Source organism: Megalopta genalis, chromosome 2, assembly GCF_051020955.1.
Source record: "Megalopta genalis isolate 19385.01 chromosome 2, iyMegGena1_principal, whole genome shotgun sequence".
Lineage (NCBI taxonomy): Eukaryota > Metazoa > Arthropoda > Insecta > Hymenoptera > Halictidae > Megalopta > Megalopta genalis.
In genome coordinates this window covers 23,680,088-23,698,681 of record NC_135014.1, presented here as the reverse complement: position 1 = coordinate 23,698,681, position 18,594 = coordinate 23,680,088, and the positions used below count along the sequence as shown (strand labels likewise).

Genomic DNA, 18,594 nt, shown 5'->3' with positions numbered 1-18,594 from the left:
TAAATGAATCGGCCCCCTTTACGGAGACTGTACCGAAGACGTCGGAGCCACGCGAGAAATTCGAGATTCGAGATCCTCGATGCATTGAGGGTGCAACCCGGTCCATATATTCAGTCGTCATAAAGCGATCGCGTGCATCAGACCGGGTTCATTGTCCTGTCATTCACTCGTCATCTCCCCCGCCTATTTTCTCGGCCAGGAACCAAGAAAAATAAACCACCCCTAATTCACGTTTCCCCGCCGCGATTACGTGAAAACGCCGCGCGATCCTAAGCCAGGATCAACGATCCGAGAGATTTTCTCTTTTTTTTCTACCTCGGACCCGGGGCTGTTCACGGTTATATGCGAAACTGTTGCGTTTACGGTACCGCGGGATTAAGATCCCCGGACTCGAATCGAGAACCGATACTGTATATGTTGAAGATTTCCTGAAAGAATTTCTCGGAACACGTATTCCCTTTTTCTTCTTTTGTGTAGTTCTGGATATTTTTCTGTGATTTAATTCGGCCCTGGATAATTCATTTAGATAAATGCAATCTGTGTATTTAAGTATTGCATAGTAATCATGGTTTAGGCTTTCTTCTTTCTTTTTTGTATTTTTGTATGTTTATTGTTCAGTTATCTATCGGAGACTTTCATACTTTGAGCATTTTATTTGGAAATAAATTAGGCCAACATCTTGCTGTTAGTAATTTATGTACGTTCGATTAAATTCGACGTCCATTTAAATCAATGACATTCTCTAATAATTATATATAATATTTTTCTGCTTCTAAAACATTTGATAAAATTTCACGTCCATTTAAATGAACGAAACACTGTAACAATTAAATTGCAAAATTTTCTGTTACAAAATTTTCCAATTTCTAAATATTTAATAAAATTCATACAACATTTTCCTGTTTCTAAAATATTTTATCAAATTCGACGTCCATTTAAATTAATGACTGTGTGTATTAATTAAATACAAAATTTTAGCGTTTCCAAAATATCTGATAAAATTCGATCTTCGTTTAAACGAACAAAATACCGTAATGAGCAAACGCAAACTCCTGTTCCTAAAGTATTCGATAAAATTCAACGATCATTGAAATTAATGAATTCCGTTAAGACGATCTGGGAAAGCAAGCTCGCACTCGAAAAATTGATCGAACGATTGATAATGCGAGAGCTCCCCCGTCGCATTCGAAAAAAAAAAGAAATCAGCGGAATCGACGCAGCACGTGCGTGTACGTCCGTCGAACGTAAATGTGACTTTTCAAAATTCAGCTAGGGTGAATTCAAAACGAACAATGCCCGCGCACCGCGCAGCTGTCCCATCATTACCAGCCTCGTCACCATAACTCTTACCATTCGCTCGGATATACAGAGACGGCTGCGCTTCCGTTACGGGTCCAAACGTCTGAATCATTCTACGATCACGGTGTACCAATAAATCCTACTGCGTAACTAGCTTCTCTGTAAACACGGCTTCGCATCTCGACACCCATCATTCCCCGAAATTAAATTACCCTAAATTATACTAAATAAAGAACAATATAAAAAAGCTGATCACCTTTAGCCAGATTTTTCATGATGAATCATACTAAAATTTAATCAAATTAAGAAGTTGGTGATGTGATCTCTTTTAATTTTTTTTAAATTAAAAAATGTCAGAAGTGTCCAACAAATGTCCAAATTTATCTCCTAAATGTCAATAATTTGTACAAACGCATTTGCAAATTTAATTCTATGAGTGCAAGTGGGTATTTCAATTTCTTGTTTGTTTTTTGTTTACCGTTACTAGGCTGCGGGATATTTATGCAGAATAAATTATTTCGATGTTGACAATTATTTCGAGGAGACAAAAGTTAGATAAAAATGTATTTCTTCATTTAATCGCGTCGATGCATCAAAAATAATGTGACAGTATAATGAAACTTTTTTGAAGTTGTTATAGGTTTTTATTTCATCTACACATTGTTGCTACAAATGCATAGAATCCGCAGTCTAATCATTATCAAATCAGGCTATGCAAAAATATTAAAACAGCAAATGACGATATAAGTTGCAAACTTTATGCAAAATGATAATTGTGCTATCGTTTCTTTCAATAAATTCAACAAGTAAACCATAATACAACAACATACAAATAATATCTTTTCTAAAATCTGTGCAATGCTGATACAGTAAATTCTCCCCAATTTTCCTTCAGCAAACAAAAATGGACAATTTGGGAAGAGAAGATACGATTATTCGAGCCTCGCGACTCATTTTTAGTCACTTTCATAGTCATTTTTATTGTCAACAATTATAAAAACAAGGTGGAAAACTCGTATAATCGCATCTCCTCTTTCGAAATTATCCATTTTTGTTTACAAGCTAAAAAAAAATTACGAAGAATTTACTTACAATCCGTCGATTTTATTATAAATGCACAAAATCCAATGACTACAACAAAAGAAACCAGCGCCTTTGACTAAGTAAACCGAGCCAATGCGTCGAAAACCTAGTTCTAATCCAACAGATCGACCAATTATCTGTCCGCCAAAGAACATACCCCTTTCCAAGGCGAGGACACGAGGTCCCGAAGATCGACACCACAACGATAAACGAAGGTGTGGATGGTGCGTGTCGCAGGGCCCGTCGCCTCGCACGAGGGACGCGTCGTCCAGCGTCGGCGAAATCAATTCCAAGCCAATTTGCAGAGTCTTTGAGCGCGCGGCTCGGGTGGCGCCTTAAAAGTGCGTAAATAAATAGATTCGGGCGTGGGCGGCAGCGCGAGGGTAAGCTTGGGAAACGAGGCAATAAGCCCGGAGGGTCCTCGGCGGAAACTCAAAGAATGGCCATGCTGCGACACTCGTCCGGTAATCTAATAAAGGGGTTGCCCTCCACTTTCCTCAACCCCGACACTATGTCCGCGCGGCTCCACCCCGCCGCCGTCGCCGCCACCGCCGCCAAGCCTTGCATTCCTCTTATTTTCCCCGCGCGCCCCTCTCCCCCCGATGATTCGAAGGTAAATATTACCCGAAAAGATTTCCACCGCTAGGAAATGGCCAATTTTTGCTCCTACTCGGAACCGCCCTTATGGCCGCTGTTTCGCGAAACGCGAGACCTTCCGCGATATTTATCACCGGGCAATCCAGCAGAACAGTGCACTGCGAGCGCTGTATTTTGTTGCGAAAGGATCGCGCGAACCCCTTTGTCGTATGAATTCGCTCGTTGCGCACGAAGATGCAATTTATGCTTGATTTCATTGATGTAATTATTTAGGTAAGGTCTAGAAATTTTGTTTTTTTAGAATTTTGAACACGTTGCTGGTGATTTCTATTGATCGTGTGAAACAATGACTGCGGATTCGATGCATTTCTAAGAAAAATTGACAGCATAAATACGAATCTGTAAGGAAGTTAGAAGAATTTAAATACGTTGATGAGATATTTTCGACTTATTGAGACACTTGAACGTGGAAATACAATTTTATTTAATGCGAATATTTTTGCGGGGACGTTTGTAGTTCATTAGAAACTGTGAAAGTAATGCATTTCAAATCAATTTTCTTTTTGAAAGCCGAAGATACGAGACAATGAGCGAACTTGGAGCTGAAAAGTTCTCGTCTGCAGTCGCTTGTCGTCTGGCGACGCTTCATTTTCATGTCTCCTTTGGCAACGTGTTCGGGTGATCATTGGCAGTGACGCTAAAACATGTTGCTTGCGACATCCACCGGTTGCCGGAAAATTGGAGAACAACCACCCTCTTCTCTACCACCAGTGCTAATTAAATACATGTCTACCTTTCTTTCCGATTTTCTAGCAAAATTTTAAATAATTAATTAATTAGAATTTTGAACCGTTCGAAAATTACATTCTCACATTTTTGTGTTTCTTATATCTCTCTACTATAATTTTATCACCCTCTACATTATCCTGTAGTAATTTTCAAGTGCAGATTGCATAGGAAATAGCATACTAAAGCCTTATTTTTTAAATTTCTAGCAGCATTTTGTGAATAATTGATTCATTATAATTTTACACTGCTCCAAAATGAGATTATCATATTTTTGTACTTTTTAAATCTACTATAATTCTGTCTAACACTGAATAGAAAATAGCGTAGTAAAGCCATATTTTAAAAATGTCTAGCATCATTTTGAATAGTTAATTAATTATAATTTTACGCCGTTTCAAAATGACATTCTCACATTTTTGTGCTTCTTACATCTACTATAACTTTATCTACCACCCTCTACATCATTCTGTAATAATTTTCAAGCGCTGGCCGAATAGACAATAGCACAATTAAACCTTACTTCCCTATTTTTTAGCGAACTTTCAAATAATTAATTAACCATAATTTTACACCGTTTCAAAATAACATTCTCACATATTTGTGCTTCTGACATCTACCACATCTTCGTCTATCATCTCCATAACCCATCATTTTCAAATTTTTCAGCGCAGCTTCTTCATAAAACAGCGTACAAAAGGCCCCTTATTTTTCTAGCAAAATGTCAAACAATTAATTAACCGCGCACCTTGACACCGTTCCAAAAGAACAAGCTCCTAAACGTTCGTAAATTTTCCATCCACCGTAACTGTAGTCTAATTCACCTTGCACTAAATTCTCGGCGCAGGTTGAATAGAAAACGGCGTACAAAGGGCTCCTTATTTTTCGTGGAAGATTCCGAATATCTGTCGAGGAATAGGAGCGGCCGATGATTACACGGGCCGCATTCTCCACGATAAATTTGATTGCGTTTCAATTGGCTCGGTGAACCGTAGAAATTTTCGCAAGGTGCACCGGCGTGTACGCGGAAAGTAGGAAGAGAAAAAAAAAAGAAAAGGAAGGACAGGGAGAGAGGAGGTCTTTCAGAAACGGCGGCTATTTACGAGGTTGAATGGAAGAGGGTCCTCGAGGAAGGGGGTGGTGGCCCGCACCACCCCTCGTTCCACCCCTGAGCACCGCTATATCGACCGCCGCCGTCTCCATTCGGCCATTCCGCATTTTAAAGGGAAAATTTCAGTTTGTGCCACGGACCGACTTTTTTTTCTGCGGCGAGATTATTCGATGCGAGCTTCGCCTCGCGGACAGCAGCTCAGATGGAAAATAACGCGACCTTTTGCTCGTGGCAGCTCTCTCACCCCCCGTAGGATCGAGGACCGAGGTTCCTCCCTCGTCTCTTTTATTCTTCTCTCATTTCCGCTCGAAAATTTTCTTTCGTTCGTCCCGCTGCTCGGAAAATCCCGACGACGATCGACCGACGACGGGTTATGGGATTGCGCGTTTATGTGCTAATTCGTGTCTTATATTTCGGACTTCTCTCTCACACCGATTAACGAAATCGTAAGTTTATTAATCCTCTACTAATTGAATTTTGTAACTTAAAAAAGATTAGTGAGAAGTGAAAGTGTTTGCAAAGTGAATGTTCTACTAAAACGTTTTTAGATGTAAATGTACAAATAAAATAAGCTAAAAGTAGACATTTTTGCGATTGTCTTGCGGTATAATAGGAAAAATTGAAACAGAAAAAAGTTGTTACGAAATTCTGTGTTATCTGTAGATCATTATGCAATCTTATAGCAAGTGCCCATTTGGTTTAATAATTTTAATAATTTTAACAGACTAAAAATAGCGCATCGATATTATTAAATCTTTTTGGTATTACTATTGTCTAGAATTATAGCTATAAATGCATGAAATCTGTGTTCTAATTTAAATCGATGCTCTAATTTATATTGTACAGGAAAATATCGGAAATACGATAGAGTGTTATATATGAAGGATTAATACTCACAGAGATTAAAAATACAGGATTCTCAATTTCATGGTCGTTGTAACATTATCGCTGCCACAATGTCGTTGTTGCATTGTGGCGATTGCACAAGCACTATGACGCAACGCTATTATACCGTGACTGTTTAATAACGCCGACGTCCATCGGTGGACGTTCTACGCACAACTGATCTTAACTGGTATTATCAGGTAAACATCCCTACTCGACCTCATTAGGGTAATAAACCGGACCCCCCTCCCCTTCGAAATTAGACTTGTCGCCATGTCACAACGGCTTCCATAATTGCGGACAGCTTACGTGGTACGTCACTAACTAAATGAGTTATGCTATTTATTTTTCCAATCCTCGTCGAATTTACTTCGCCCGATATTCAATCAACATGAATGTTGACTATCAGTATACTGCGGATCTTTTTGCAAGGTAATAATTATTTTCACCGATTGCAACAAATACGATTCAAATAGAGGCTTTCCTCTTTCCTTAATAAATTAATACATAATTTATAATACATTATAATATACATTACATTATAATATAATATATTATATTTTAATATATATAATATTATATATTATTTATATATTTATTTATATTTTATATATTACCATCTTCACACATTGTAAAATAGATTCACCTTTTAACCTCGAAATACCTGCAATTATTACTACCCTCGCAGCACAATTAAATTTTCTGCCGACTAAATGAAACATTCTCATTCGTTCTAATTTTAATTTACAAAATTATCGACAGTCCACGAATTACCCTTCCAAACAACGTACTCCCTCAAACATCCTCGGCGCGCGTAGAACGACACAAAGCCGCGCCGATTTCAGTACAGCGTTCGAATTAACAAATATTTTTTCAGCGCCGGAATTTTTCACATCCGGACCTAATGTCCGAGGAAAGGCGGATGAACCGGTGGAACCGGGGGGCGAGGAGGGAGAACTAAACAAACGAGAGTCCTCTTCATCAGGCAGCGAGTTCGACGGTGTTTGCCTTCAGCGAAGTTCGTGACGGGAGGATGCGTGTCCGCGAAGGGAGAAGCAGGGAAAAGGAGGGAAATTGAGGGAAACAGAGAGAATAGGAGGGAAAAGGATTCGACGATGGGGGAAAGTGACGGCCGAAAGGTCCCGCACGTGACGTTCCTTCCGGCCTCGTTTCTGCTCCTTCTTCCGGCATCGTCCACCTCGCCGTGTTTGTTTTCGTTATTTTATCACACGCCCGAGAAATCGGGACACCTCGCAAACTTCCGGTCCCGTCGTCAAGGTATTCCGATCGACGTCCAGGAATTCGATGACTGACTGCAGCCTACTAGCGTCTACTGCACCGGTTTCCGACACCTTCAATATGGATGGCGTTCGATTTAGGTGACCATTCCTATCATTTTTAATTGCATCGTACAACTTGACTGTTCAAGGATTATTTTAACGTATGCGAAATTTCATTTTTATCGCGTTTATTTTAACCTTCATCGCAGATTTCATGCATTTCTGAAAATGGCTATTTTTCCATTTTTTAAATATAAATGCTGCTTAATTCGTGTTTTATCGAATAAGTGACTTCAATTTTAATTTATTGCAGATAATATAGTATTGAAAGTGTGACTTAAACTTCAAGTATCGTAAGCAGACTGCAAATTTTATACAATCATTAAAATGGCCACTTCGTGCGACATAACTTTTTTAATCTTTGTTTTGTTAAATAAATGATTCTAATTTTATGATTGTCTATTTATCTGATTCATCTATTTAATAATGAATTGCAGTCTTCATGCACTCGTGAAAGTGGCCAGTTTCTTCATTTTTAATTGTATTGTACGGCGTGACTTTTTAATTCTTGTTTTATCGAATAAATGACTTTGATTTCTTGGGGTTTTGGGTTGGCAGTCAAAGTGTTCAAATTGTACCACCATGACCTCCTCTCTCCCTTCAATATATATATATGTACATGCATCTTGTATATTATGCATTTATGACAACAATGAATTAATCGCCTTCTGGTAAGTTGTTTAATAATTTTCTTTGAAATAATCCTCTCGCGACAGAGATCACTAGACTCTATATTGGATTATATCGAGTAAATCTAATAACTATAATTTGGCTACAACTCTGCTCGTAGGCGTCTTGAACATGCGTGTGTAGAATTGCATTACGTGGGTGGGCAGAGTCGCTCTCTTAGATCGACGATGTCGCTACGATCCTCCATATTGGTACATGATCTTTTATTTATCGGCAGATTGTGACATAGATCGCTATGTCTCGATATGGACCAGACACGAAACCATCCCACCATTCGATCCTCCCCTGCAAAAATCCTTCGATCTTCCTTATCATAGTATTTACCACCCAATGATGTACATCTTTGATTTCTCGTCGATCATTGAACTGTAGATTTCGTTAAAAACAATACCGACGTATAAAAGAATGGAATAAAGAAAGAAATTTTTCTTTCTGTTGTTTTCAATTCATTCAGAAAAATAATTAAAGATATTTTTCTTCTGTTCCTGTTGTTTTTAATTCGTACACAAAAATAATTAAAGAAATTTTTCTTTTGTTCCTGTTGTTTTCAATTCGTACAGAAAAATAATTAAAGAAAGAAATTTTACTTTTGTTCCTGTTGTTTTCAATTCGTACAGAAAATTGCCCATTGAACTGTGGATCTTGATGCATTTATTATACATGCAGATTCTTTAAATGCAAGAAAACGTATAAATTAACAAGGCATATCTATCAATTAAGACCCAACATCATTATTATTTCCTTCTCCCAGTGAGCAATTTTTTACTCGTTGAAGAAAGCTTGGTTTTTAATTCCAATTTTCGTAAAATAACATATAGAAAAGGAAATTTGCACTAAGATTCGCAGATTATCGAATAACAATTGTTCCCGCGCGACCAGCCGGAGTGTTAAACGATCGAAAATCTCGGTTCTCGCATTTCTTCAGCAACGCAACAGGCCCCGGAGAAACTTCGGCCAGCTTTCCCAGTTTCAGAATCGCAGCGAGTTACGAAGCAGTAATTAACCGCGGATAATTAACACCTCCGACGCACGCGGGCAGGCGCGCGCATGCACATGCACATGTGCAGGTCGCGATGCGCGAACGCGGTTGTGCAACGCTGTTACGTTGATAGACCGACTCGGTAGCAGCATGCTAATTAGAACGAGAGCTTTCCGCTTTGGAACGGGCCGCGGCCGCCACCGTGATGAATTCGACGAGCAATAGACCGGGTAATGGAACCGTCGATCACCGATTAATTGGATTAATGGGCCGTCGATCCGCCGGGCATGCTAATGGCCCGGGTTTCTTACGGTCCTCGAAGAAACTGTAAAAGCTCTCTTTTGAAACCGGCCGATTGCATTAACCCGCGCGATCCACAATCGCGGAACGATCTTCTCGAATCCTAACCTTGAAGGTGTAATACCTCGAAGTGCCATTTTTACGGCGATTCAACCCCTTTGGATTGCATTGTTGATGATCTATCGCGAGATTGTTCGGTGGCGACAGCGCACCTACGGTTTCTGAAACTTTGTAGAATTGTTCGAGAGCAGCAACTTACTTTATTCAACCCTCGCAAGGCGGCGGCAGTGTCAGTTTCGACCGCTGAGTATTTAAATCGTTCACTTAATTACTCGATTTTCGAAGAATTATGTCTAAGATTAAAATTAAAATCGAGCACGAGCATCGCATTTACGGATACCACCTGGGTCGGTGGACAAAAAACTCCAGCGCAACGTCTGTTTTTTGCGCAATGTCAGCTGTCCGAGGAGCTCGTCACCGGCCCGGGTGAACGACCCAGCTTGTATACAATCGTCAATATGTATGTGTCGACTGGGTCATCCTTCCAAACAATCCCAATACCAAATTCGTTACTTAATTTATTTAGTTCCTATGCAGCGCTGTTCGTTAGGGCATAGAATCTATAACTGTCACGAATGTTCAGCGCTGCTTAGTCCTTCCAATTTTCAAATTCCCCACTCCTCTACCTCTGCTAATTGATGGCCCACGATAATAAATAGACCCGTTTAATGCGATCGCGTTTGAGTCTTCTGTCGAGTCCTCTGTCGATTGAGTTTTCTATAATTACGCTTGTAATTCTATTGCGCTTGCAAACCTAGCTACAACTGTGTAGCCATAAATCGATCGCTTGATCGTATCGTTCGTCAGCTTCGCGACACATCAACGCACATTCCATCATTCTTTTGTTAAAATATATTTAGTTTTACTATATCATCGTTTTTTTACTCTAGTCAGTCCACTATTCTTCATTACTTCCACTAGAGTCCTCAACAAATTAAATTCAATAAATTGCTGACAAGTCCGCAAGAAATATCTTCTTTGAAGCGATAAAATACCTTTAATGGAGCGATATTATTTAATTTATTTACTTTTCTTTATTGTTATTTTAATCTTGAAGGGTGCAATAAGAATTCTTCGACGTCATAATAATACTTGACAGTCTATTGAAATTATAGCTACTTTAGCTGAAATTATTAACGACCTTCGAACAGACCATTCAACGACAGCAATATTTATATTTTATGAAACATGCTTTATTAGAGAAAAAATCGTTCTACGAAGCTTGCAAAAATACAACAAGAGTTCTTGGTCATCTTAAAATTATCTGACAAGTCTTTACTGTTATCCAACTGTGAGTTGTTCATTTTAAGCATCAATGGTAGAAGACGAATGAGAAGAATATAATAATGATAATAATAATAATAATAATAATAATAATATGATTATTATTATTATTACTATTATTATTAATTTTATTAATATTAATCATAATAATAAAATGCATTGTCTGCAGTTCATATCGGAATGAGCCCAGCTAGATTTTCAGAGTTCAGAGTGAAACGAATTATGCACGAAATAAACATTTGTCAGTTGTCGCAGAAAAGGCCTAGAAAAATAAATCCTGTACGAAGCTCCGCAATCTAGTTTCAAAATTCTACGAACTGTACTACGATACTACGAGAAATGAGGAAGGCCTAGATACATGTGGGAGGAGGGTTCGACAGGTTCGTTAGCATCGACCGTGTCACGGACAAGTACCCGAAGACACATCGATCGGGGGCCGCATCTATTTCGAAGACGAGGTGACGTGCGAGGGCAGAAGATCCCGCGGAGGCACCGACGAGAGGTCGGCGATGCTCGCGAAGGTTATGACACTCGTAGGAGGACAGACGAGGTCGAGAACAGAGGTTGTTCTCTCCCGTGGGTTGATGGATGGTCCGGCGGAGATATGACGTCGCGATTGGTCGGCCGTAAACCAGGACTCGCACGGATCCTTCCACCGTTCGTTCCACCCGTAATCCGTCCACTATTCGTCCACCGTTCGTCCACTGTTCGTCCACTATCCGTTCTCTTCCGCCACCGCCTCGATCCGCTTCGCTTTAGCGTCCGTCTCGACGAACGCCGCTCGATCTGACCCGTTGCGACCTCCGCGGACCTCGAAACTACGTCGATGTTAATTCCCAGTTAATTACGTTTGGACCAGGAAACAACAATATCCAGTTTGCCGATTTTGCATCGCAAATAATAAGAATTCTTGCGGCGTTATGGTCTACAGATTTTGGATATTTTCTATGAAAAAGACAATTTTCCATCTAGCATTTTGAAGTTCAAGAATTTCTGCTGCTTCAACAGTCGATGCTACATGGACGATATTTAAGTAGGATGATTCCTTAGACTCTTCCAAATATGGTAGTATATATTTTTATAGCATTATCTGTATTTGAACGTGTGTAAATAATGTTTCAAGCGAGGCTTCACCGCGTCGATTTCCTACGATATTTTTTAATTGACGATGGAAAGTAAGGAACTTTTATTTGTATCTCGAAAACCAATTGAGATATAGTTTTGATTAAGTACTCTACTTGTAGCTTAATCTTTGCTTTATTAATACGTTAAATGTAGATGAGTGTACTTTTCGCAGTTTAAAATGGTTTCGATTAGAGCAATGACCAATCTGGTCACGGTGTTAACCAGACTGGGACAACGCAGTGTGAAAATTCTGATTGCAATATCTGAATGCATAATTTACAATTATGTTGTAAAATAGATAGACATAAAATTTCTAGTATCATATTTTCCGTTTGTATTGAATGCGTCATTTCGAAAGTATCAATTCGAATAAATTATTCGAATAATTCTTTACAATTCGAATAATTTATTTGAATAATTCTTTATAATTCGAATAATTCTTTAGAAGTCGTATAATTCTTTATAATTCAAATAAATTCTTATAATTCGCTGAAATAGATAGAATAATGTCCGACGAATCGTAAATAATACTCGACTTTGATTTCAACAGCATCTCTCTCTCTCTCTCTCATTTTCAAGATACAAATGAAAGTTCATTTCAGCTCTTGTAGTCGGAAGATTAAGGGTCTTTCGCGGATCGCGAAAAATTTCAAATTAGCCGGACAGTATTATTAGAGCCTATAGTGATCGCAGCTCGAAGAAAGGACAAGATGAAAGCATATCCCGCGAGCGTATCAGAGGAACGCGTTGCAGCGTGCGCTCAGGCACCGGGACGGCCCGGAATCGGCTTAATCGTGATTAATATCGCGAGCTCATACCGCATGTCGGTAATTATCTACACGTGTTTTACCGAGTCGAACGATGGCCGATCGCGGGCCCGGTACGTGTGGGAACAAGATCCAGGGCTACCATCGATGTCTCTCTTTCCTTCTCCTCCTCCTCCTCCTCCTCCTGCTCCATCGCCCACGCGATTCTTTCGACGCGAATCTTCTCTCGATCCGCTACCATTCTCTCGCTCCGTGCCATGCTGGCGGATCCATCGATCCTATCGATCGATAAATGTTCGAGAAACGAAACACCGAATAATTGGAGCTGCCAAAAGAGGAGCGGATTTCTAAGCAGATCAGTAGCAGAGACTTGAAGAAATAATGTAATTCACAAATCATTTGTTCAAAAGTTAGTAGCAAATTTTCGAAGAAACGATTCGTCAATTATATTATTTTTCATCGATTGATTGCCATAGAACTTATTTTACTGATGTCTACTTTAGCCTGCGAACAATTTATTGATACACTTCAGAAACTAAAAGTTTGAAATATCATCGAAATTCGAGTGAAGGCGATAATCATCTTTAGATCTTTTCTTTCTTTTTTCTTTTAATGCAGGTTTTGTGCCGGCTCTTTGTTCTACAATTTCTTTCGCAGTTGCGTAAAACTTCTTTATAATCGATATTTCTCCGCAAAAATGGAAGAAATATTTCTTCCGCGCCTGCATTACTTCAAACGATTAAAATTATTCGCGGCGAACAAATAGAATTTTATTTCGATTCGATGCAAGAGAACAGCGATCATGGTTTGTAAATTCCATTCGAAATTTCCGTCACGAGCCTTACGCAATATTAATACCTACTGCAAAAGATTTGCTATCGCGTAGACGTAAAGTGCATTCCAAAATCCAAGTTGATTTAAAATGCATCGCAGAAGTGCCGAAATTTTCTGCATTTTCTGCATCAAATTCCTGCAATGGAATCCGGTCCATTTTCTCGAACCTCAACGACTGAAATAATTCTCGCGACGTTTGCACTACGTATATATGTATGTATACACATATGCATGCATAAATGTGTGTATGCATGAACGTATGTACATATGTATGCACTTTATTTGTTCCCGTTAGAGTGAAATAATTAATTCGTGGGACGATGTTCGAGATAAAGAAATGGATTCTTGCAACGTCTGAAGCGACATAATAAATTCGTCCGGCAATGTTCGAGGAAAAATATGATCCGTGTGATAACGCGAGCATCGAAAATCGCCGAATGTTGCAGGGTGCGTGCGCGCGCGCGCGCGCGCGAGCGCCAGAATGGCCAGCGGCATAAATCAAACGCTGTGCCCCCGCATTCCCACCGTGGCGGTGGATCGATCGGCATTCGTTCCACGATACGATTCTCAGAGGTCCACGATGGGAGACGTTTTAATCGTGCCGCCTAAACATTCATGGCTCGTCACGGCCCGAAAAGGCCCGCCCGACTCTCCGTTCCGCCATTTTCGAGCACTATTCCGTTTTTTCGCAGCCACCCGCCATTTCGAGCGGTACGCGGAATCGTTTCGAATCCTCGTTATCTTCCTTTTTTTCCCCCGGCATGAGAAGCAGGTGACCCGCGGGAAGAATGAACCGAAAATCAAACGGGGCAGCTCTGCTCTTTCTTCTGTCCTCATAACGTGCCCCCCGCCTCCCCTCGGGCCACCGGCCACGGGTACTAATTGCCGCTGCGTAGAATCTCTCGAGCAATTAAACTCCCGTTGCAGAACAAAGTGTCGCCGAGATCGACGGTTCTCGCATTAACGTTCTAATCAGGATGATGCAAATGACTCGGGTCCAACACGGCAACGTGTTAGTTTCATTAGCGGCTTATGACCGCATCAAGATGCATTGAATTGTAGTCGTTCTATCTGAGCCGCGGATCTCTATGCACCTTGCCCTTACGCACTGTTTACAAATTAGATGAAAAATTAGAGTCCATTCCCATTCGGGATCTTATCTGGTCGCGGCGTAATGGATGCATTTACACATTTAGCACCGAAATGGCAGTGCCAGTTCCGCGATGCGGAAGCAAAGTGAAAAAATGAACCGCGATACGAAATGCAACAGAGTGCAGACTGCTTAGAAAATTAGTAAAATTCGATCGTTCGGTACGAAAATTATAGAACGCGACGCAGCGATCAAATTTACACCTTGAAAACGCGGCACGAACTGCTCGGAATGCGACAGAGTGCAACCGAATGCAACGGAATGCGCTGCAAAATGCAACGGATGGCAATCCGGCCAGAAAATTACGAGAGTCAAATCCCAAGATACGAAACCGATATGATACGATACATTCGCTAAATCGTGTGCACCTTGAAAGTGCAACGCAGCATGCAACAGAGTGCAACATGGGACAACTGGACGCGGTTCGGAATGCAACAGAGTGCAGCACGGTGCAATTACAAGAGCTGTTGAATTCTGAGATATACGAAGCCGATAAGAATAAGGGACGCTGTTAAATTGTGCACCGTAAAAGCGCGTGACAAAGTGCATCGGTATGTGCAACGGGATGCAACCGAGTGCAATCTCGCCGGAAAATCACCGAAATTCATACGAAAGATACGAGAAGCCGCTGCAACATTGTGCAGCGCATGCAACGCAACAGCGCGATACGGAATGCTACGGAATGTAACATGATGCAACGGAATGCATTATAAAGTGCAACAGAGTGCAGCCGGGCCAGAAAATCGCGCTTCGGCAAAGAAACCGATCGCGCGGCCGAGCGAAGAGCTTTTTCGCGGCGGAACGGAAACAAATGCACACAGGTGTCGGCGTTGCATCTGCCAGTTAGGCCATTCATCGGTGTCCCGACGCGTTGATCGAACGGGGCCCGGGCGTAGACAATGCGATTAATTTTAAACACCGCTGTTCAGCCGGGCCCGCAGGAAAAGAAACGAAAAGGCAAGGGAGGAAGGGGAAGAACGGGAAGGGAGGGAGGGTATTACCCACGGGGCATCTCGGTGGTCACGTGTGCATAATTAGGGACAAACCGATAACGGCCCGCAACGCTTGTCAAGCGGTTAAGCGTTACCCGGGGCCACGGCCAGCTGGACTAATGATCTCCTTGGGCAAGCTCTCTCGCTCTCGCCCTCCTCCCTTCGTCTCGGCCGTCCTCGCATCTTTTCACGTCCTCTTCATCCATTCACCGCGCGAGACGCATTATCACTGCGCTCATTGTTACCCGTTCCCCGGGTACAACTTCATCTGGCCGTACCCGTTGCTACCTACCACTCGCGGACCTGTCAGTAACGTCTGATTACCGTGCTGCCCTTCGGCGATCGGCCTGCTTTCCGATACCAAATTATTGTCCCCCACCGCGATACTCTTATCCTGATCTAGATTCAAATTGGCTAGAGAGTCGCGCCTTTTCTTAACCCTGCGGGGGAGAACCGGGCAGCGACCCCTGCCGCAAGCAGAACTTTCTTGGACGTTTATTTGTCGAATTCGAATTAATGCGATACGAAGTTGCATGCTGGATTGATTTAACAGTAATCGTACTTGTTAAATTTTAATGATAAATTAATATAATTGAAATAATAATTGATTTTTATTTAGTAAGCAAAAAAGATAATGGAGTGCCAGCACCTCCGAGCGATAATTTTCTGGTAATTCGATTTTCAATAAATAAATCCTTTGTTGCGAAATTTGAACGTTTTATAATATATTAAATGTTTAAAATTCATATATATATGTAAACATTAATGATGTATGAATATTCATATGTTCATTGATAATAATGTAAAATGAATAAAAGATGATCGAATTGATGCTATTCGGGGCGAATTGAGCTGCATCGGAATGCAGACGATAAATAAATGAACGAATTGTGCAGTAACGTAACCTAAAATTAACCTGAAACTTCTACATTTTTTAAGCAAAGTTTGTTAACCTCGAAATATATAATTAAATATAATTAACGGAAAGTGTTTCAAAGCGTTGTTCTAATTTACAAATTGACGAATACGTTGAAAGGATCGATATAATTAATTGATTTGTTCAATTTTTAATTTCATATTCTGTTTTCGTTTCAGGTTTTCATTGCATCATAGTGAAACCTCTTTACTCTATTATAAGGGGCAAAGAAAGCTAATTAGTTTCATTTATTCATATGTAGTTTTAAAACTACTTTAATTTATTATTATTATCATTATTATTATTTAATTATTTACAAATGTAATGCATTTTAATTAATTAGAAAAGATATTATCTTGCAACAAGAACAATGCAGAAGGATTTACAATTTAAATGGACAAACAAGATCAATGTATATTGTTTTATAACAATGACAAGCCTGAATTTAATTAAATTCCCAACGACTTCTATTATAATATACGCTCGGATGAAGAAGTTCGTGCCAAAATTACCGACAAAAACATTTTAATATTATCCGGAACTGTAAAAGAAAAAGAAATCAGAGACCTATGATTTTGACCGATTTGATAGTTCTAAGGTCAATCGAATTTATGTCTGTATCTATTAAGGACTCTAGGCTCGATCTAGCCCACGGCCTGAGAACAATGGTATTGGCCCACGGTCAATATGGGACAATGTTAATTGTCGGAAGCCCCTGTGTGCTGAACAAATAGTCGGATGAGTATAGATGATCAGGGTTGTGCTGCGTGGGCTGAATGCGTGCGGTCGATCGCGAGCGAATGGGACCCGTGGTCGTGCGATTTGTAGCCGGATCGGCGGCGATTGATATTTCGCGCTAACGCGAGGGGAATCGGGAAACGTTACAAATTATTTTCACCGCGGTTATTTACGGTCCCGGGGAATTAACCGAACGCACGCGATCACGGCGCATCACAATGTGATCCGGCTCTCTCGCCGCTGGTACAACATCGGAATTGCGTGCGTCTCGGTTCGCTCGTTGTCCATCTTCTCATTGTTTGCTCCTCCAACGTGTTGTCTTCGCGGATCGATCTCGATCCTCCGTCCTCCCCACGACGCCCGGCATCGCCTCCTTAAAACGCTTCTTCTCGATATCGCCTTTTGTTTTCTCGATTTATGTCGGCCGGCTTGATTGGAACGGCTTCGTTTCGGATTATCAGCAAAAAGAGTGTTGCAAGAATTAGCCGACGCTTTCGCGGACGCCCCGGCTTCTGTGGATCATCGCATCGTGTCCAGCCAGAGCGATCATGCACCGTCATTGCAGTTCTAATGCTTCGGAAATGGATTTTTAAATTTCCGTATATTTTTTCGTGGGGTTTCTTTTCTTTAAGGAATGCGTCTTTATTTCGTCGGAAAATATTCTTATGTTTTCGTTTCGATAGAAAATATTATTTTCGCGTTGGAGATAATGATTAATATCTTGGTATAATTTATTATTTATACGTAATTATTTTATAGATATTTATACGTAATTAGTTTGTTGCAGAATTATTAGACAAACGTTCACGCGTGTCTTTGAAATCTGGTGCAACTCGATTCTCTCTAACATTTACGTAAACTTCTATTTTTTATTATTACGTATGCTTCTAAATTGTTTAACGTAGTTTATGTCATGGTTTCGTTTAAATGAATGCATCTTTATTTGGTCCGAAAATATTCTTATACCTTAATTTCCTTAGGAAACATAATAAATGCATTAAACCGTAGAATCTGTAAGTACGTCGATCATCGATCGCGAACCGAGTCGCAAAATGAATCGACAAACGTTCAAGTGTGCCTGTAAAACGTGCAATGCCCGCTAAAACACGGCTCTCTTCAACGTGCGCATGTACACTGTTCGTGGATTGCTGGCGTAGTCCACGTTGCGGCGAACGAATGAAGATGTTTTCTACGGGGTGGAAGATGTAGATCTATGTTTTCAATGCTGTACTGGCTACCGGGACATTAACATTGCGACGCAAAAAAATGCCCGATAAAGGAGCACCTGTCCGGTTCCACAGGTTGAGCGTGAATTAATACCGGCTAATTACGGTCGAAAAAAAGTATCGCTTTTCTTCTCGCCGTGCAACGGCGTCCTGCGCAGGTTTGCCGTTTTGCGAAGAAAATCGCGGTTACCATAGCCGGGGGGACCTTGAACTTTCCTTTTGCTTTAACGCGAAGGGAATCGAGCCAGCCACCGTGCAGAAATGAATTTAGTCGAAATTAGCGAACAACTTCTGGCACGGTTAAATCAGGAAACCGTGGAATGATTGGAACGGCCGCTCGGCTCGAGTGTTAAACCTGTTATCGGCGGCATCGTGAACGACTAATTGAGATCCGCTGGATATTTGGCGTGAAATTATCCGTGGGCGCAATTT

At 40.7% G+C, this 18,594-nt stretch overlaps 1 protein-coding gene and 1 long non-coding RNA gene across 3 annotated transcripts in view; one reads left to right on the top strand and one right to left on the bottom strand.

Moving 5' to 3' along the window:
- The window catches only part of LOC117220622 (uncharacterized), a 222,974-nt gene that overhangs the window by 125,155 nt on the left and 79,225 nt on the right, over positions 1-18,594 (bottom strand). The gene's annotated exons all lie outside the window — the stretch shown is intronic.
- On the top strand, positions 6,069-7,658 carry LOC117220586 (uncharacterized). The gene is made up of 2 exons (XR_004490306.2): positions 6,069-6,193; positions 6,639-7,658. It is a non-coding gene; the product is annotated as an uncharacterized LOC117220586 (long non-coding RNA).